Source organism: Zingiber officinale, chromosome 2A (genome assembly GCF_018446385.1).
Source record: "Zingiber officinale cultivar Zhangliang chromosome 2A, Zo_v1.1, whole genome shotgun sequence".
Lineage (NCBI taxonomy): Eukaryota > Viridiplantae > Streptophyta > Magnoliopsida > Zingiberales > Zingiberaceae > Zingiber > Zingiber officinale.
In genome coordinates, this window is record NC_055988.1 from 59,501,240 (window position 1) to 59,523,126 (window position 21,887).

Here is a 21,887-nt window from a genome sequence, read left to right on the forward strand (position 1 = left end):
ATATAAACTACGTGGTGATTGATTTTATTTATTGTTATTGTGGCTGAGGTATATGAGATGTAGAAAAGTTTCAGATTGTCCACCATACGGGAGATCTGTCGAAATTTCTTCGGACGGGGACTCCTCTGGGGCGTGACAATTTAGTGGTATCGAGCACAGTTATACGATCTTTTGTTTTCGTATTTTTGATGTTTGGATAACCTGATACCAATTTATTTACTTGGTATCGGCGCCAAGTTTGGCAATACTTGTTGGATTTTTGTATTTTGGATTTTGGGATTTATCGATACCAATTTATTGGTATCGGAGCAGGTTATGGATACCGATTTTGGTGTTTTGGTGATTTATCGGATACATTGTTAGTATTCGGATATTTGGGGGTTTGCGAGTCAAACTGGCATTTTCGAATTTTCGATATGGTTATGTTTGGATTTATTTGGATTTCGATGTTTCTCGTGCGGAGTTTGGGACAGCGACGGAACATCTCCAGACAGCAAATAGGTATGATGTTTATTTTATGATAGTTATGACATGTATTAGCACTTTATCTTTAGTACCTGTCTGATTGCTGTAGCCCATATTACATGTGATGGGTTAGCCACTGATCTTGCTCGACTCTAATAGAGATCAAGGATTATAGTCTCTGGTGATTTTATATATCATACCATCAGTAGTTTCAGCTTCTGTTACAACTATTATGAGATGGAGGCACATATCAGCCTCTGCTATTGTTAGCTGGGTAATGGATGATACCTACATATTCCTGTGGACTTAGCCAGTAGAGTTTTTATACTCGTATATTTTGGATATTAGGGTATCCGATACGATGAAAATTGATTATTGGGGAGTTATCATGTTTGATCATTGTTGAGAAAGGTTTGAGGTTGATGGATATTATGAGATCAGATATTGTGATATGTTGATTTTTAATGATTTATGAGAGTAAATGTTATGTGGTTGTCTGATGATCTATTACAGGATATTTGTTTTGATGATCTATTAGTGTCAAATATTTTGATGTTCTATTATTTGGTGGACGTTGATGGTGACAAGTGAGTGTCATATATGATATTCACAGATTTGATGATTATAGTTGGTGATCAGATATAGATCGGGTGCTAGAGAGTTTACGGTTGAGTGTGCCGATGAATTTTAATAAATCTGGTTAGTTGTGATTAGTTAACAGGATGATAAAATTGATATTTGCTTCCTCTGATATTGGACTATGTGGATAAATAATGATTTGATGTTTGGAATATTAATTTGTTCTCATGGGGAGTAGAGACTTATTCATCTGATATTATGTGGGCTGATATTTTTGAGGATAAAAAATGAAAGTGTCTTGATGTTCTTGAATTCTGACTTTATCTTTTGGGTCGTATACCTATATACATATGATTATTGTGAGTTTCTAGTAGATTATACCCGAGTGGTTAGACATACATGTCTGATTGTTTATTGGAGGTATTTGTCAATTAAAAACTATGTTGTGGAATGTGCACATATGTTTGAGTGTTTTATTGGATGTATCTTATTGATCTAATCTGAGTTGTGATATGTGCAGATGTGTTGGGTGTAATATTTGAGGTATCTTGTTCATTATATGATTGTTTTGAGAGTATACTTGTGTCGATTATGATTTGTTGGAGGTATCACGATGATTTATACCTATGTTGTGAGTATGTTTGGTGTTACTAATTGGAGGATTATGTAGATCATACATATGTTGTGTATGCATCTGTGACAGATGTATAGTGGGTAGCATCATGATGATTCTACCTATGTTGAATGTAGAATGCTGAGAGTCTACATTATGTTATTGATTGTATAACCCTGTCAACTAATTCTCCTATTAGTGGGTGACCAACCCACTAGGATGATGATAGAGTTGACTATGGATTTGATTTGTTTACTAGGTTGATTATACCTTTGGCTGCCTACAGTGATATGTGGTTGAGTGATCTCGTGCAGCCTCTAGTTAGATAGTTAGGTGCCTTGGACACTTATGGATCGTTTGTGGTAGAGCGGAGTTCCCACATATACATATTTCAGATTGCTTGTAGCGGAGCATTGCTCCCATATTAATTGCAGATACATGTTATGGATTATTGTAGTAGAGTGTTACTCCTACATATTGAGGATTTCTTGTGGTAGAGCGTTGCTCCCACATATGTGGTATTTTCTGTGATGGAGCGTTGCTCTCACACTGGAGGATTTATGCTTAGATGATTTATATCGTTGGTGATCATATTTCAGACTTATTGTCGAGGATCTTATGGATTGGGAATGTCTGTGATACGGACATTATGTGTATTGGTTTTACCATTAGGGCTTGCGGAGCCTTAGATGTTTTCATGGGCTAGATGATTTGGGTATCCTTAGGATATTGGATCAGTATTCGTTATCGTTATTGATGACGTGGTGTTTTATTCCTGATTTGAGGTGTATCACGCACATCATCTTTGCATAGTTCTAGAGATGTTTCGATGGAAACGTCTAGATGTGAAGATCAGTAGTGCGTATTTTGTTTGTCTTCTGTGAGATGTTTGAGACACACGGTCACCAATAAGAGTATACCGTGGTTCCACAGGAGGACGAGGTTGTTACCGTTGGGAGTAGACGGAGTCTATAGAAGAGGCTCGCAACTTCCTTTGTTTGGCTCGATATTTCCGGAGATACGTTGAGGGTTTCTCTCGGATAGCTATGTCACTGACACGTTTGACCTGGAAAGGCGTGAAGTTCACTTGGATTAAGGATGACAAGACCAGCTTCTAGGAGTTGAAGCGGAGACTAGTGTCGGCTCCGATTTTGGTGTTACCTTATGGAGAGGACGGATATGTCCTCTACACCGACACATCTATTCAGGGTTGAGCGCTGTTCTGATGCAGCACGATATGGTAGTCTCCTATGCTTCTCGTCAATTTAAGGAACATGAGAAGAACTACCCTGTACATGATCTGGAGCAAGTCGTCATTATTTTTGCCATGAAGATTTGGCGATATTATTTATATGGCGTTACATTTGAGATTCTCACTGACCATAAGAGTCTCAAATATCTGTTTACTTGGAAGGAACTTAATCTCCGACAGAGGAGATGGATGGAGTTCCTGAAGGATTTTGATTGTACCATTAGCTATCACCCGGGGAGAGCTAATGTGGTTGTCGATGCGCTTAGCAGAAAGTTCGGAGGAACTTTAGCTTGCCACCGAGTTGTGGACACAGACTTGATTTAAGATTTCTCTGATTTGGGTCTTGAGGCGTAAGGACAGACAGCAGGGTACTCTGGTTATCATGGTTGCTCAGTCGTTGATCAGGACGAGGATACGATAGCCCTAGACTGCTGATTAATATTTGTAATTTATTTACAGCCAGATAGCTTCCGGGCAGCAGACCGAGTTCACCCCAGACGAGGAGGGTGTTATACACTACCGAGGCAGATTTTGCGTGCTTCAGTCTCATCCGGTCTTACGGGAGCTACTTCAGGAGGCTCATCGCTCTCGATTTGCGATCCATCCAGGCGGGACCCGTATGTATCGAGACTTGAGACGTTCCTACTGGTGGAACGGTATGAAGAAGGACATCGCGGAATTTGTAACTAGATGTCTTGTCTGTCAGCAGGTAAAGGCCGAGCACCAGAGACCTGCTGGATTACTTAGCGGATTCCTATTCCTGAATGTAAGTGGGATCACATTACTATGGACTTTGTGGTAGGTTTGCCGAGGACACGACGAGGCCATGACGCGATTTGGGTAATTGTTGATTGATTAACCAAATCCGCGTACTCGTTAGCGATCCGGAAGACTGATTTCCTGGATCGATTGGTAGATCTGTTTTGCCGGGAGATTATCAGACTACATGGTGTTCCGTTGAGTATCATCTCGGATAGAGATCCACGGTTCACGTCTTGTTCTGGCAGAGTCTGCAGCAGGCCTTGGGCACGCAGCTCTGTTTCGGTACAGCTGTCCATCCTCAGACAGATGGATAGTCAAAGCGGACCATTTTGACTCTAGAGGACTTGCTGAGATCGTGTGTATTGGATTTTTGAGGCAGTTGGAAGGACCATCTGCTATTGGTAGAGTTTGCCTACAACAACAGTTTACATTCGCCTGTCCCGATGACACCGTTTGAGGCGTTGTATGGTAGGCCTTGTCGGACACCCACCCTCTGGATGAGGTTGGGAAGGCCCAGTTGTTGAGACCTCATAGAACCTAGCATGAGGCAAAGTTGGTCCGTACTATTAGACAAAGGATGTCAAAGGCATAAGACTGCCAGAAGAGTTATGCTGACCCGAGTCGGAGACTCTTAGAGTTCTCCATTTGCGACCATGTATTTCTGCGAGTTTTACCCACGAAATGGGTGACGAGATTTGACCTCAGAGGTAAGCCAGCTCCGTGATACATTGGACTTTTCCAGATCTCGGAAAGGATTGGAGCTGTAGCTTACTGGTTGGCACTATCGCCGTCCTTGGCAGGCGTTCACGCCGTATTCCACGTATCTATGCAGAGGAGATACGTACCCGATCCGATACATGTGTTGATAGATAATCTCAGTTCCCTTCAGCTTGACATTACATATGAGGAGGTTCCGGTACGGATTCTCGACCGGAAGGAGCGTCAGTTGTGGAATAAGACTATCCGGCTGGTTAAAGTTGGATGACAGCATCATTCGGATGAGGAGGCTACTTGGGAGCTCGAGGATACTATCCGAGCTCGATACCCCCATCTTTTCACTTGAGGTATGTGATTTATTTACCGTTCAGCATTTATACTTTATATCTGTGGTTAGTACTTGCTGATGGTAGATAATGAAATTTGGGGACCAAATTTTTATTAGTGGGGGAGAATGTAAAATACCAAAAAAATGGCGAATAATGATAAGGGAATTTTTCGGAATTTTTAGAAATTTTTCAGGAATTTTTCGGAGCTCGTAGGGACGAGTTTACGAGGATGAAAACAGGGTCCGAGAAAGCCTGTTTAGGATACCTATTTAAGCGAGGAAAAGTTATATTTCTTTTCCTTTTTATTTTCTTTTCTTTTATTCTTTTTCCCCGTTTCTTTTTCCCCCGAATTCCCTAATCAACTCGCGAGCCTTTCTTCTTTCCCCCGTGATTCTGTGCTGTGCCAAAACTGCTCCGAGGCAGTTCCTTCCTCTCCTCCTCATCCATGCCAAGCCGCGCGCCGATCACTGGCCACAGGAATCCAGCGCCGTCGCCATGCCCTAGCGCCCCGCCGACGCCCTCTTCCTCTCCTCTTGCCGACGCGATGCCACTGCCCTTCTTTTCTTGCCCGTCACCGTTCATCCTAGCAAGCAGCCGGTGTCGAAGGGGGGGGGGTTGTTCACAGCCGGTTGTTTCCAGCCCTAGCATTGACGCAGTCGGCAGATAGCTACCCACTTTCGTGCCCTAGCCATTCCCGACAGTGCATTCTCCCTCTCACGGCCTTCCTCCATTTCCCACTCGCTGTTCCCGGTGACCATCGAGACAGACGCCAAGCCGTGGGGTCGATTACCATCCGCTAGCCGCCAATGACCTCTGCCACTACCCTTGGATGTCAACCTGTGCCTAGCCGGAACTTGGAGGTAAGTGTTTACCTAGGTTATTATTTGGGCTTAGATCTTCTTCTATGTTCACTATTCTTCCTCTATGTTACACCGTGCCCTAGGTCTTTTCCCTTGGCACTCTTCTGGTGTTAACTTTTTTTTCCCCTGATCAGATTTGCCCCTTTGTCTTTGCCACTGTTTGAGGTCACGGGATTGGAGAAGAAGATCAAGAAGGTTTTTCTAGGGTATTTGATTGGGTAGACAGCAGCTCCATCTTATTCCTGGTCTCTATATTGTATTGATTACTAATTAGGCATTCGATCCATGATAGGTACTTGATTTGGGGGCATTCGTTGGGTGCTCAGCAGGTATGGATGTTTTCTATGAAGCTGGAATCGTGAGCAGTGTTAACAAGAACTGTTATATTGAGGTAAGGTGTAAGGGAATTTGATACTATTGGTTAAGTGTGAATTGGGTTTATGTTTATGCGTTGATTAGCGTTTTACCAAATTTTAGGGTTAGAGGTTTTATTTAGCTATATATATGATTGTAACTAAATAAAATATATTTCTATTCGTGACACAGGACTTTGACACGAGACGAGTATCTCGGAGTCGGTATTGGACCTTTCTTTTATCGGAGGCGGGTACTTTTGACTTATGTCATTTGATATGCTTAGTAATTAAATTAACATGTTGTATTAATTGTGTTTCTTACTTGTTTCGGTTAATCACTGCCCAATACATGCTACCTGTTGATTGATTGTTTGTTTACATCTTGTATGGATATGTACCTGATTCCACATGCTCATGGGTAGTGATATAACCATATTTTACCATGTCAGGACCTAGGTTTGATACCTTATATGATCAGATACCTTGATATGATTCATTCGCTTTGGTGCACATTATGATATGTCCAGAGATTGGTTTAGTATATTACCATGTTTAGTGACATGCACCATTCGCATGATTGCATGCTGAGTGATTGATTGCTCCTTTATTGTTGAGCACTTTGCCAGTTTCATCACTGTTCGGTGCTCCGTTGTGACGCTCATGGGTAGCGGGACACAGCGTGGTAGCACGTCAGTTTGGCTCTTCCGGTGCTCCGTTGGTCCGCTCATGGGTAGTGTGACGCAGCGTGTAGCACGTTAGAGATCCCTCCCCGTCACAGTGTACCGGGAGTTGAGAGCATTGCGCTCCCCATTTATGATTTGGGGTAGGAGTATGTATGTACTCCGACAGCATCCCGTCCACTTGGTCACTCATCGGAGTAGTGATGCGAGTGCACGGTCGTCACAGCTCTACCCACTCGGTCCCACTGTTGTTGTGAGTTGGTGACTGGCGTCAGGGGTGACCATGACATTGGCATCATATGCATGATGCATTTACTGTTTGTGTTTGTGTTTGTTGCACTTATATGCTGCATATTGTTTGGATACCTTGATTGACATGCATACAGATCTTCTATACCTTTCGGACTGTTTGTCCTTTTTACCGGGTCCTGGTTAGTACAGATTCTCTCCTGTTCTCTTCGATTTGCATCTATCTTTATTATTGTCAGGAGACTGTACGCATGATTAGTGCTAGGTGTTGTTTCTTTACTTTGCATATCAATTGTACCTGCTGAGTGTTGGACTCACCCTGCCTCCATTGTTGTTATTTTCAGGTTGATGATGTCAGGAGGGAGTTCCAGTTGCTAGTCCCCTGCAGACCTCCAGCTATTTGCTATCGTTTGTATTGTTTTTGATTCTCACTTGACTATATTTGGATTTGGATGTTGAATACTTAGATATTATATAATTTGTCTCGTTGATGGATTTGTTTTCGATTTTATACTACTACATGCCTGCCTGGACGCCAGAAGAGGTAAGAAAAAAATCGGATTTGGGCTTTACGAGTGTAGTTGAGTAGGGTTGATTTCGAGTCAGAGTATTACTATGTTGTTTATTTTATTAACTGCGTGGTTGTGACAGCCAGAGGCTGAATATATATATAAACTGCGTGGTGATTGATTTTATTTACTGTTATTATTCCAGCCGCCTGTGGCTGAGGTATATGAGATGTAGAAAAGTTTCAGATTGTCCACCATACAGGGGAGATGCTGCCGAAATTTTCTCGGACAGGGACTCCTCTGGGGGCGTGACAGAAAGAGTGAACCAAATATTAGAAGATATGTTAAGAGCTTGTGCCCTGGACTTCAAGGGAAGCTGGTGCCGATATTTATACCTGGCAGAATTCGCCTACAATAATAGTTACCAAGCTACTATTAAAATGGCACCTTACGAAGCTCTGTTTGGGAGGAAGTGTAGATCCCCTATATGCTGGTATGAGAGCGGTGAAAAGAAGGAAATGGGGTTCCGAACGGAACTTATTGATGACACCACCCGAGCTATACAAAAGATCCGTCAACGAATAGAAACTGCTCAGAGCCGGCAGAAGAATTATGCCGATAAACGGCGCAGACCGCTAGAATTCAACATCGGAGATTTGGTATTCCTTAAAGTATCCCCCATGAAAGGGATAATGAGGTTCGGAAAGAGGAGCAAGTTAAGCCCACGATACGTAGAACCGTACCGGATTTTAGAAAGAGTGGGCCAAGTCGCATACAGACTAGAACTACCTTCAGACATGGCGGTCATTCACAATGTGTTCCATGTATCGATGCTCAAGAAATGTACTCCCAGCACAGATCAAGTGATTGAGCCTCAGTCGGTATAGGTGCAGGAAGACCTGAGTTACGAAAGTAAACCCATCCAGATTCTGGACCGAGAAATCAAGTGGTTAAGGAACAAAGAAATACCCTTAGTAAAAGTCTTGTGGCGGAATCAACGATTTGAGGAAGCCACCTGGGAACGCGAGGACGATATGAAACAAAAGTACCCGGAGCTATTTTAAAGTTCGAGGACGAACTTTTTATGAGGTACGGGGTACTGTAACACCCACTAAGCTTTTAAGATACACATATGAATGTGGAATTTTGCCTTAGAAAAATAATAAGAAGTGAGTTGAAGCAAAAAGAAATAAAATGAAATAAAAAGAAGTGATGGTCAAGGATTGAACCTTGAACCTCTTATATTATAATTTATAGAATTAATTAGTAGAAACCAATTGGGATGGAGAGAAGATATTGATAGCAAGGAAAGGGAATGCATGATAAAGATAGGAGTAAAGATCTAAGAAGAGAAAACAAGAAAAGAGCAAGAGAAAGGCAACTTGCCTTCCTCTCTTTCTCTCCCTCTTCCACTTTGTTTTTGCCGAAAATTTAAAGAGGAATTAAGGGGATTCATTCCCCCTTATTTCATCATGAATGGTGAGAATAAATTAGAAAATAAAATAAATGAAAGAAAAATAGAAAATGGGTTAAGGGAGAAGGAAAGCAAAAATCAATTTTGCTACCTCTTCCCCCTTAACATAAAAGGGAGCAAGAAAAGAGAAGTTTATTTTTCTCTCATTTTCTCATCCTCCCTCTCCCTCACCGAGAACACACACCCTCTCCTCCACCTTCGGCCCCAAAGCCAAGGTTTTCTCCTAGAAAGCCTAAGATACAAGGAGGACTAAGCAAGGGAATCAAGGGAAAGGAACTAGAAGAAGAGGCTACTTCTTCCATCACCATACTTTAGATCCACAAGCGAAAAGGATGTAAGCTTCCCCTCACCTGTGGTACAAGGCTTTTTTATGTGATTTTCGGATTTTATGAGGATTAGAAAACCTAGGAAAGAATTTAAGAAAATTCGGCTATAGAAAGGGTTTTCAAATCTAGGAAGGTTTAAACAAGTCTTTATTTCATGATATGTTTTCTATGCTATGTAGGAAGGATTTTCTTCATGTTTTTATACCTAATTGATGCTTGATCAGAGGAGTGCCTAACCCTAGAATTTCGGCCAAAAATATTTTAAGGAGGTTAGGGAAAACATTGTGTAACGAAACTAGTACAAGATTCCCTCCATAAACTACTAAGGGTCTTTTATTGGTTTTCTTGCTTGAAAGTTACTTGGAACCAAAAGAAATCCATTTATATGTTTCGGCCAAGAAAAGGGCTTAGGGTTAGGAAGACCTTTAAATTTAAGTAACCATGTTTGTATGATAGAATATAGAGTTCTCTTAAAGAATTGCATGTTGAACATTGCAAGAAATTCATGAACTCTTATTTTAGATTTTCGGCCATGATAAGATGGATAGTTTAGAAAAGCTTGAACAAAATTCTAATATGCTCAAGACCTCTGTGATATTATGATATGAAAGTTGTTTAAGGCTCTCATGTTTAATTGGAGTATAGAAAATTAGTTATATGATATATAACATGTAAGATCACAAGGGTCCTAGCTTGTTTATGAACCAACTTTGTATATGATGTTCTTAGTAATTTTTGCCATGAAACTTACTTAGGTTTTCCATGCTTTAGGCCACTTAAAACCTAGTTTAAAGATTGGTAGGTTTCGGCCATGAGGAAAAATAAAAGAAAAAGGGAAAGAAACCTAGGAAGCCTAAGACACAATTCACATGTATGTTTATTATGCTTGTCTTTATACATGCTATGAAACTTGTATGATTTCTTATGCTTTTAGGCTATTTGAAGCAAGTTTATATACTGTTGAGTTTCGGCCAAGTAGGGTTTAAAAGACCTAGAGGGCTTAGAAATGAAACCAAATGTGTTAAAAGTGCTTCTTATGAAAATATGATAATGTGTTGATTGTGTCACATGCTTGTATAATTTTTCCATGACCTAAATGGACCATTGTATGTTTCGGCCATGAAGGGATAGATGCCCTAGAGACCCTAGAATAAAAATTAAATATGCTTATGTCACTCTACATGAAATATGATAAGTAGAAAGACAAAGTTCCCATGCAATGTGTTGTTTAATGACCTAATTGAGGCTAGGGTAAGTTTCGGCCATACATATTGTATAATGTCTTATTATGAATTTATACATGATGTTAGTTCAAGTTCACATGCTTGTATGTTTGTTTTTTTTAGCCCTAATGAATACTTGTTAAAAGTTTGACCATGACATATGTTAAGGGCTTGAAGGACTTAGGAACTAGCTCAATATGCTTACTATGTTACTTGGAAAAAATGCTATAAATGTGGTTTAAGGTTTCCATGCTTTCATGACATTTGGGACCTTGTTTCACACCTGATAGGGTTCGGCCACATGAAGTTTAGGGACTTGGAGAACTTAGAAACCAAGTAAATCATACTTATAATGCTTCCTATGAAATTTATGTAATGATAATTTGGGTTCCACATGCTTGGAGGTTGTTTTTACCTAAATTGAGATCTAAGGGGGTTCGGACATGATAAGAACCCAAGAGATTAGGAAGCTTAGAACCCAAGTTAACTATGTTACCATGTTTCTTATGATAGTATAATCACATGATACACCCTTATGCTTAATATGTATGCTTGTGATTTATATTTTTCTATGATATGATATGTGTTTAGAAATATGCATGCTTTGATGATATGTTATGTGCTTAGAATATGCATGCTTGATGATATGCTATATGCTTAGAATATGCATGTTTTTATGATATGATATGTGTTTAGAAATATGCATGCTTTGATGATATGTTATGTGCTTAGAATATGCATGCTTGATGATATGCTATATGCTTAGAATATGCATGCTTTTATGTTATGATATGTGGATAGAAATGTGCATGCTTTGATGATATGCTATATGCCTAAAATATGCATGCTTTTATGACATGATGTATGCCTAAGTGATGCATACTTTTTATGATATGATGTATGCCTAAGTGATGCATACTTTCTTATGACATGATGTATGCCTAAGTGATGCATACTTTTTATGATATGATGTATGCCTAAGTGATGCATACTTTTATGACATGATGTATGCCTAAGTGATGCATACTTTTATGCTATGCTATGTGACTAAAAGATGGATTTTTATACATGCTACTTTACTTTGTAAGGCTTGTACCAAGGGTGGACTCCTAATCAGTCCCTAGGCCTTGCTTTGTGATCTAGGCTAATAAGGGATGGGCTCCTTAGTACGGCCCTAGGCCTTGCTTTGTGATCTAGGCTAATAAGGGATGGGCTCCTTAGTACGCCCCTAGGCCTTGCTTTGTGATCTAGGCTAATAAGGGATGGACTCTTAAGTACGCCCCTAGGCCATGCTTTGTGATCTTGACCTAGTTCCTAGTATGATTCAAGACTTGCTACCTTGGATATACTTAGGACGCGCGCATCTATGTTATGTATGTATGGTACAAGCCGGGGCCCTGAATATGTTGATATTATGTTCAAGTATATATATGTAAGAAGAAATGATTTTAAAGATCATGAGACATACACATATTTTTTTTCGGATACATGTTTTCAAAATCATATTGCATATAATTTATGATCATGTTGTGATGATGCTATGATTTATGATATGCCATGATTAGATATGATTATGTTATGTTTCATGCTATGCCTTAAGAGCTTGATATGCCATGTCACCTTATGATGATACTATGATATGCCATGATTAGATATGCTTAGGTTATGTTTCATGCTATGCGTTAAGAACTTGATATGCTACGCTACCTTAAGATGATACTATGATATGCCATGATTAGATATGATTATGTTATGTTTCATGCTATGCCTTAAGAGCTTGATATGCCATGTCACCTTATGATGATACTATGATATGCCATGATTAGATATGCTTAGGTTATGTTTCATGCTATGCGTTAAGAACTTGATATGCTACGCTACCTTAAGATGATACTATGATATGCCATGATTAGATATGATTATGTTATGTTTCATGCTATGCTGTAAGAGATAATATGCCATGACTAGTTATGATGTTGCTATGTTGCATGATATGCTTAAAGAGTATGATATGTTATGCCATGACTAGTTGAGATTATGTTATGTTGAGACATTCTTTGATTATGTGATGATTTTTCAGTTTTAGTGAGTAGGAAAGGAACTTACTGAGCCATGAGTGCTCATAGCTTACTTTCCTTGTACCACAGATAAAGGAAAAAGCTGGATGAGCTAAAGGAGCAGCAGGAGAGGCAAGGAGATGTGTGTGGCGGTGGCTAGACAACCAAATAAGAACCTGCTTTAAGAACTTTTAAGAATTTCACTTTGGTTTAGTAAATTGTAGTACCATATGGTTGACTTGATGTTATGCTTTTATTTATCTTGTTATCATGTTATGGAAACCATATTAGTGTAGTTCGGATTTTATTAAACCAAGAAAAATGATTTTAAGTCTTCCGCTGTAATATGTACGTAGAGTATCGTAGCCCCGTCCCTTAGGGTTAGCAGGGAGGGCGGGCGTTACATCAATCCCAACAAGTGTTTATTTGGGGCAAAAAGTGGGAAGCTCCTGGGATACATGGTGACCAAACGTGGAATAGAAGTCAATCCCAACAAGGTGAAAACATTACAGGACATGACTCCCCCAAAGAACTTGAAGAAGGCTCAGAGATTGACAGAAAGGATTACCATCCTATCTCACTTCATCTCTCGGTCGATCGATCGGAGTCTCCCTTTCTTCAAGGTACTCCGACGAGCAACTAAGTTCTAATGGGATGAGGATTTTTGCAAGGTGTTCGAAGAACTAAAAGAATATTTGTCTAGTCTTTCTGTATTAGCTAAACCAATAGTAGGAGAAACTTTATGGGTGTACTTATCTGCCAACGATCATGCTGTTGGTTCTGTATTAGTGAGGCAGGAAGAAAAAGAACAATTAACTGTATATTTCTTGAGCCATTTATTAAAGGGAGCAGAGTGTCGATATACGACACTCGAGAAGTTAGCCTACTAATTAGTTCTAGCAGCTCAGAGGTTACGCCCTTATTTTCTATCACACCCAATTATAATATTAACTAACAGTACTCTCGGTCGGGTGCTTGTTAACCCAGAAGCATCCAGGAGATTGATTAAGTGGACAATCAAGCTCAATGAGTATGATATACAGTACCAACATTGGGCGGCCATTAAAGCTCAAGCTTTGACGAATTTCATAATAGAAATACGAAGTCCAGAAATAGAGGAAACCTGGATTATCTATGTGGATGGATCTTCTACTCAACAAGGTAGTGGAATAGGGATTCTTCTTATATCTCCTAGAGAAGATCGAATACAGGTATCTGTTAGATTGAATTATAGAGCTACCAGCAATAAGGCCGAATATGAAGCATTGATAGCAGACTTACTGGCAGCTAAGCATGTGGGAGCTGCTTGTGTGGTAGTTCATTCTGATTCCCAATTGGTGGCACAACAATTGACGAGTAACTTTGGAATTAGTAATGAAAGAGTCAAGCTATATGCAGAGACCTTTGATAAATTGAAGGTTGAATTTCATGAAGTAAGTATAAAGAAAATCTCTCGAACAGATAATCAAGTAGCAGATGAGTTAGCTAAATTAGCCTCTGCCATTGTGCCTTGGAATTTGGATAAACCTATGGAGCAAACCTTATTAGTATCTTGTGTTGAACAACAAGCTAATCTAGAAATTCAAGGTGATTGGAGAACACCAATCATCCTATTTTTACGACAAGGAATTCTACCCACTGATGCAAAATAAGCTAGAGTATTCAAGAAGAGGGCAAGCTAATATACTATGGTTGGAGATCACTATAAAAGAGCCTTCTCTAGTCCTCTGCTAAAATGTGTTGGATTAGATGACATACAAGATATTCTACAAGAGGTGCATCAAGGTTCTTGTGCTAGTCATATGGGAGGTAGGTCTCTTGCTAGGAAGATATAATGAGCTGGATATTTTTGTCCTACTTTACAAGCAGATGTTGCTCAATTGGTGAGAACTTGTTTGTCTTATTTGAAACACCAAAATATTCCTCATCATCCTACTGAATTATTGAAGACTTCTATAGTATCTTGTCCTTTTGATCAATGGAGCATGGATATAGTAGGGCCCTTCCCTCTTACACCTGCTCAGAGGAAGTTTTTGTTAGTAGCAGTGGATTATTTCTCTAAATGAGTAGAAGCAGAACCATTGGCCAGTAATGAATTACTGAACATGCAGTTATCAAATTTCTATGACAGCATATTGTTTGCAGATTTGGTATTCCACACAAAATAATCTCTGATAATGGAAGACAATTTCACGAGAGGAAGAGTAAGAAATGGTATTCTAATTATGGTATCATACAAGCTTTTACCTCTGTGACATATCCACAGAGTAATGGACAAGCTGAAGTAACCATCAGATAAATTATCAGAGGACTTAAAAATCAAATTAGATCATGTTGGTGGCAGTTGTGTAGATGAATTACCTAGTGTATTGTGGGCATATCATACTACTTCTCGAGAATATACAGGAATTACTCCTTTTCACCTAGTTTATAGTGGTGAAGCAGTGATTCCGATTAAGATTAGAGTGGAGTCTGATCGAAGGAGACTTTATGATAACAACAATGCAGATCGACACCTTATGAAACTCGATTTAATAGAGGAAGCGCGGGACAAAGCAGCAACCCGACTTATTTCTTATCGATAATGGATGAGATAGAATTACAACAAAAAAGTTATCCCAAGGTTCTTTCAGGTAGGTGATCTGGTATGGAAGTGCATCAAGCCTGTAGGAGATGTTAACAAGCTAGAACCTCAATGGGGAGGACCTTACAGAATCATACAAAAACAGAACCTCAATGGCAAGGAAACCCTGTCACCCCACCAGCAAATCAGAATACATTGCCCGTCATACCTACAGCTGCACCAGTACCACCGGTAGCCCCTGCCCCAGTGGTCCGATAAGAGACTTACTTAATATAGTGGTTAAGGTTGAAGCCGGAGAACTTCACGGGTACTTGTGAGCCATGGGATGCCCAAGCTTGGTTCAAGATGGTGGAAAGTACAGTGGAACTGCTGGACTGTCCCGTACCAGAAAAGATCAAGTGCGTGTCATTCTGCTTTTCTGGAGACGCAAGAATGTGGTGGGAGAGGGTTAAGGTCAAGAGACAAGTTAATCAAATGAACTGGGTGGACTTCGAAGCAGAGTTCTTCGAGGAGTTTTTCCATATGCGGGTAACAAATCGGCATTACGACGAGTTCACCGAGTTCCGGCAAGGTGACTTATCAGTTAACGAAGCAGTGAAGCGCTTCAACCGTCTCGCACGTCTCTTCCTAGAGTTGGTCAGCACGGAAAGAGAAAGGGTCAGACTAATGCTGAAGATGCTCCGATCCGAGATAGCTCTGAATGTGGCCGGCGAAATTAATAGACCGCAGACTATTGAAGAACTGGTCAACAGTGCCCTGATCACCGAACACTATCAGAAGGTGATGAACGAGAGTAAGAATCAAGCACAGACAGAAGGACAGAAACCTCATGGTACCAAAGCAAGCTGGAAAGGAAACCCTAATGGAAAAAGAAAGCAATGGAACAACACTAAAGGAGGTCTAGCGAATAAACAACCTAAGTACCCTCAGTGTACCACTTGTGGGAAGCAGCATTCCGGAGTATGCCACAAGGGTACGAGAAAGTGTTACAGTTGCGGACGGGAAGGACATATGGCCAGAGACTGCCCTATCCAGTCCCAGACACCATCCCAACAGTATAACCAGAACAGGAGTGCCCCCTCACAGCTACACTAGATGCAAGCTGCCATAGAAGGGACTCTGATTAGCCAAGGGAGATTGGAAGCCCTAACAATTACGACGAATGCCAGGGTTTTCTCTCTCACCAAAGAGGATGTGGCGAGTGTTTCTACAGTTGTCACAGGTCAGCTATCTATTTTCAGTTAGTATGCTAATGTGTTATTTGATACTGGGGTGACACACTCGTTTGTCTCTACACCCTTCATGGAGAAGTTAGAGATGCCACCACAAGCCTTAAATGGCAAATTCTTAACAACCCTGCCTTCGGGAGAAGTAATGCCATCTACTCATATGTTGCGGGCCGTGCCCATCAGAATCGCAGGCAGAGAACTGTGATATGATAGTGCTTGACATGCAGGATTATGATAGTATATTGGGCATGGATTTCCTGAGCAAGTACGGTACTTAGATCGATTACCGTAAAAGAAAAGTAGTTTTTCGACCTGAAGCTGAACCGATATTCGAATTTGTTGGGGAACCAAGGAAAGAAACTGAGAGATTCCTATCAGCCATAAAGGCACAAAAGATGTTAGATAAGGGATGTACTGGATTTCTAGCACATGTGGTCGAAACAAGTTAAACCAAGGACCAAGAGTTAGAAGATGTCAGGGTGATATGCAACTATCCGGAGGTGTTTCTCGATGAGCTACCAGGGTTAGCCCCCGATAGAGAAATAGAATTTGAAATCAAATTGATTCCTGGTACTAAACCGATCTCTAAAGCACCTTATCGTATGGCGGCGGCTGAGTTGAAGGAACTTCAGGGACAGCTACTAGAGTTACTCGACGAGGGACTTATTTGCCCGAGTCACTCTCCATGGGGAGCTCCAGTACTGTTTGTGAAAAAGAAGGATGGGTCTATGCGAATGTGTATAGACTACCGAGCGCTGAATAATGTGACAATCAAGAACAGATACCCTCTTCCACGGATCGACGACCTGTTCGACCAATTAAGGGGTGCAACCGTCTTCTCTAAGATTGACCTAAGGTCCGGCTATCATCAAGTGAAAGTGAAACAGGATGATATACCGAAGATGACATTTTGAACGAGATACGGACACTATGAGTTCATAGTTATGCCCTTCGGAGTGACAAATGCTCTTACTGTATTTATGGATCTGATGAATCGGGTGTTTACGGCATATCTCGATAAATTTGTGATCGTCTTCATTGACGATATCCTCATCTATTCAAGAACCCAAGAAGAGCATGCCGAACACTTGAATACCGTACTATAGATTCTTCGAGAGAAACAACTATATGCAAAGTTCTCCAAATGCGAGTTCTAGCTCGATCGAGTATCATTCTTGGTGTTGGGTTTTTCGGGCCGCGAAAATCGCTTTTCGCGTCGCGGAAACCCCGAATCACCCAAAGCCGTAGATCCGTGCAAAAAAAAAAAAACGAATGAAAATACGAGTACGAGTTTCAAAACTTTAGATCTACTCCTAGATCTATGTGTTGAGAGTTTTACCTTTGAAGCGTGCCCTCGCAAAATCCCGCTCGTCCAAGGTACGTGTCGGATCTCCAAAGTATCAAGGTAGATACTTCTCTAGTGATATCCACACGAACAAGGAGTACTCTCTAGCACTCAAGGATGGAGAAGAAAGACCCCAAGTGTGCTAGCACTCTCTCTAAGGCTCTCGGATGGGAATGGAAGAAGAAAGGAAAGCAAAGAAGAGAATACAATACACTCCTCTAAAATATTACCTTTCTTCTTGGACTTCTTGGATTAACTCACTCACCCACCTTCTTCCACCATGAAAAGTCACGGCAACCACCAGCCAAGAGAGGGAAGAAGCAAGGAAGAAGAAGATACAATTACCACACATCAATACCCACTAAATGAAACCATTTCCCCCTTTAGTGTGGCCGGCCACACACATAACTCCCTCATTTAATGTGGCCGGCCACATTAAATGGAATGGGAGGTGTTGTAACCTCCATGAGGTGGCATGTCTCATGAGGTGGAGATGATGTGGCAAGGATGAGTCATCCTTATGATGTGGCAATACATCAAGTCAAACTTGATGTTTCAACTTCTACTTGGTCAAGTCAAACTTGACCAATTGTCTTCCTTGTTGAGTTAAATCCAACCTTTGATTCAAGTCAATTTCAATTTAATGAATCTCAATTCATTAATATAAATTGACTCAATGAATCAAATTTAAATTAGACTCATTCAACAATTGAATCTAATCGAGTCTAACTCAATAAGTCTAATTTGAATCCAATCGTTGGTGAATCATATGAACCTAATCCAATTGGTTCATCATATGAACCTAATCTCCATCCACTTGTTCTTTGTGTGTGACCCAATAGGTTCTTGTAACGTTGGCAATGTTTCTTAACTCCTTTAGAAACATAAGCAATGAGCGGCATCTAGCAATACATCATTGCTACCCAAGTTACAAGAAATGTCGAGATCCAACATCACCTTGTGACTACTAATTGTGACTCCTCACAATATATGACAATGTCCTTCTATCCTAGACATCTAGATTGATCAATGTGAGACATAGACCATGTCATCCTCTAATCAATCTAAATCTTGAACTTCAATTAGACTCACTCGATCAAATGAGCTCAACATCTAATGTTGACTCATTTGGGCATGGCCATGCACTTCGTGGTCTAACTCTATCAAGAATATTGATGTCGCTCCCGTCATATGGCAGGGATAGATCCCATCTACATCACTCACATCCCTCTGCATAATTTGTTACATACCCAGTAATCTCCTTTATAATCCACCCTGTTACGGGTGACGTTTGACCAAACCAAAGTACATAACTCCTTATGTAGGGATCCATGGTGACTTCAGGTCAATGGACTAATAGTCATACTAATAGCCACATGAGAAAGTATATGACACTCATATAACGATCCATGATACTTTCTCATGGCGGGTCATTCAGTATACATTCTCTAATGCATACCCATGTGTCAGCTTGATATCTCTATATCCATGACTTGTGAGATCAAGTCATCAGCTGACCTACATGCTAGTCTTATTGTATTAACATCATCCCTGAATGTTAATACTCGACTAGGAATGATTTAGAGTAGTGTTCCCTATATCATCTCACTATCGATTCAACCAATCGATTGATATAGGTAAGAACCTTCTACTCAAGGACGTTACTATACTTATTTTATCTGGCACTAATACAAATAAGCATAATAACCAAAAACCAAATGCCTTAATATATATACAAGAATATGATATACATGAGTCCATACAATCATCAAATGATTGGCTCTAGGGCTCTAACTAACAATCTCCCACTAGCACTAGTGCCAATAAGTATAGGCTCTAAGGCCTAATGACCTAGTGTGACCATCATGCTTCCTCTGTGCCAAAGCCTTGGTCAAGGGATCTGCGATGTTAGCCTCTGTAGGTACTCTATAAATCTTCACATCTCCTCTATCGATAATCTCTCGAATGAGATGGAAGCGCCGTAGTATGTGCTTGGTCCGCTGGTGTGAGCGAGGTTCCTTCGCCTGTGCTATAGCTCCATTGTTGTCACAATAAAGCTCAACTGGGTCAGCAATGATAGGAACCACCCCAAGTTCAGTGATGGACTTGCGGATCCAAACTGCCTCCTTTGCTACCTCTGATGCAGCAATATACTTACTGTATCCTGCTTCGAATTCTTCCAGCTGATAGCACCACCATTAATGCAAAATACGAACCCTGACTGCGATCGATAATCGTCCTGGTCGGTCTGGATGTTAGCGTTACTGTAACCCTTTACAGCTAGCTCATCATTGCCTCCATATATCAAGAAATATTCTTTAGTCCTTCTTAAGTACTTAAGAATATTCTTGACCGCTATCCAGTGACTTTCACCTGGATCTGACTGGTATCTGCTCGTTATGCTCAAAGCATACGAGACATCAGGTCAAGTACATAGCATGGCGTACATGATCGATCCTATGGCAGAGGCATAAGGGATCTGATCCATGCGGTCTCTCTCCTCTCTAGAAGAAGGACCTTGAGTCTTTGAAAGACTCACGCCATGTGACATCGGCAGAAATCCCTTCTTGGAGTTCTGCATGGCAAACCGTAGGAGTACCTTGTTAATGTATGTACTCTGACTTAGGCCAAGCAATCTCTCAGATCTATCTCTATAGATCTGTATTCCGAGAATACGAGATGCCTCACCTAAGTCCTTCATTGAGAAGCAACTCCCTAGCAAGGTCTTGACAGACTGAAGCATAGGGATTTCCTTCCCAATGAGTAGTATGTCATCCACATACAATATGAGGAAGACAACTATATCCCCTACAACCTTCTTGTAGACACAAGGTTCATCTTCGTTCTTGATGAAACCAAACTGTTTGATCGCATCATCGAATCGAAGATTCCAGCTCCGAGAAGCTTGCTTTAGTCCATAAATGGACCTATGCAGCTTGCATACTCTGCTAGTATGCTGTGGATCTACAAAACCCTCAGGTTGTGTCATGTACACATCTTCGAGTAGGTTTCCATTCAGAAACGTGGTTTTGACATCCATCTGCCATATCTCATAGTCATGGTAGGCTGCAATAGCAAGCATGGTCCGAATGGACTTAAACATCGCTACTAGAGAAAAGGTTTCATCATAGTCAATACCATGAATCTGCTTGAAACCTTTAGCTACCAAGCGACCCTTATAGATAAGTCCATCCATGTCAGTCTTTCTCTTAAAGACCCACTTACACCCAATGGGTTTTACCCCTTCAGGTGGATCAACCAAAGTCCATACTTGGTTGGTGTACATGGATTCCATCTCGGATCTCATGGCCTCTAGCCATTTCTCGGAATCTGGTCTCATCACAGCTTCCTGATAGGTGGTAGGCTCATCCTCTATGAGCACAACATCATCATGGTCAGACAAGAGAAATGAGTATCTCTCAGGCTGACGACGTACCCTATCAAACCTGGGAAGAGGTATGTCTACTTGAACTGGTTGTTGTTCCTCAACTCTTTGTGGAACAACATCATCCACAACACTTTGTGGTTCCAGTTCAACTTCCATCGAGGCTTCAGTGCTATTATTCGCATCTTGAACTTCTTCAAGATCGAACATGCTCCCACTAATCTTTCTAGAAATAAAGTCCCTTTCTAGAAAGACCCCAGTCTTTGCCACAACTACCTTGTGCTGATTGGGAATGTAGAAGTAATATCCCTTAGTTTCCTTGGGATATCCGATGAAATAGCACTTGTCGGATTTGGGTCCTAATTTGTCTGAGACTTGACGTCGTACATAAGCCTCACAGCCCCAAATCCTCATGAAAGACACCTGGCATCTCTCCCAGTCCATATCCTATATGGTGTCTTTATAACGGCCTTGGATGGAACTCGGTTGAGAATGAAAACTGTCGTGTCTAGAGCATAGCCCTAAAGGTATGTCGGAAGATCAGTGTGACTTATCATAGATCGTACCATATCTAATAAGGTACGATTCCTCCTTTCGGATACACCATTCCACTGTGGTGTTCCAGGAGGAGTGAGTTGGGATAGAATCCCACACTCAGCTAAATAGTCACGAAACTCATGGCTTAAGTATTCACCACCTCGATCTGATCGAAGTATTTTAATACTCTTGCCAAGCTGGTTCTGTACTTCATTCTTGAATTCTTTGAACTTTTCAAAGGATTCGGACTTATGTGTCATCAAGTACACATAACCGTATCTACTGAAATCATCAGTAAATGTGATGAAGTACCTATAACCGCCTCTAGCAGCGACATTGAAAGGGCCACATACGTC

At 40.8% G+C, this 21,887-nt stretch overlaps 1 long non-coding RNA gene across 1 annotated transcript; it reads left to right on the plus strand.

Annotated features, from left to right (window-relative positions):
- The first annotated feature begins 5,781 nt into the window (after nucleotides 1-5,781).
- Nucleotides 5,782-6,181, plus strand: LOC122039653. Its single transcript, XR_006128303.1, has 3 exons — nucleotides 5,782-5,795; nucleotides 5,870-5,968; nucleotides 6,124-6,181. It is a non-coding gene; the product is annotated as an uncharacterized LOC122039653 (long non-coding RNA).
- The last annotated feature ends 15,706 nt before the right edge of the window (nucleotides 6,182-21,887 follow it).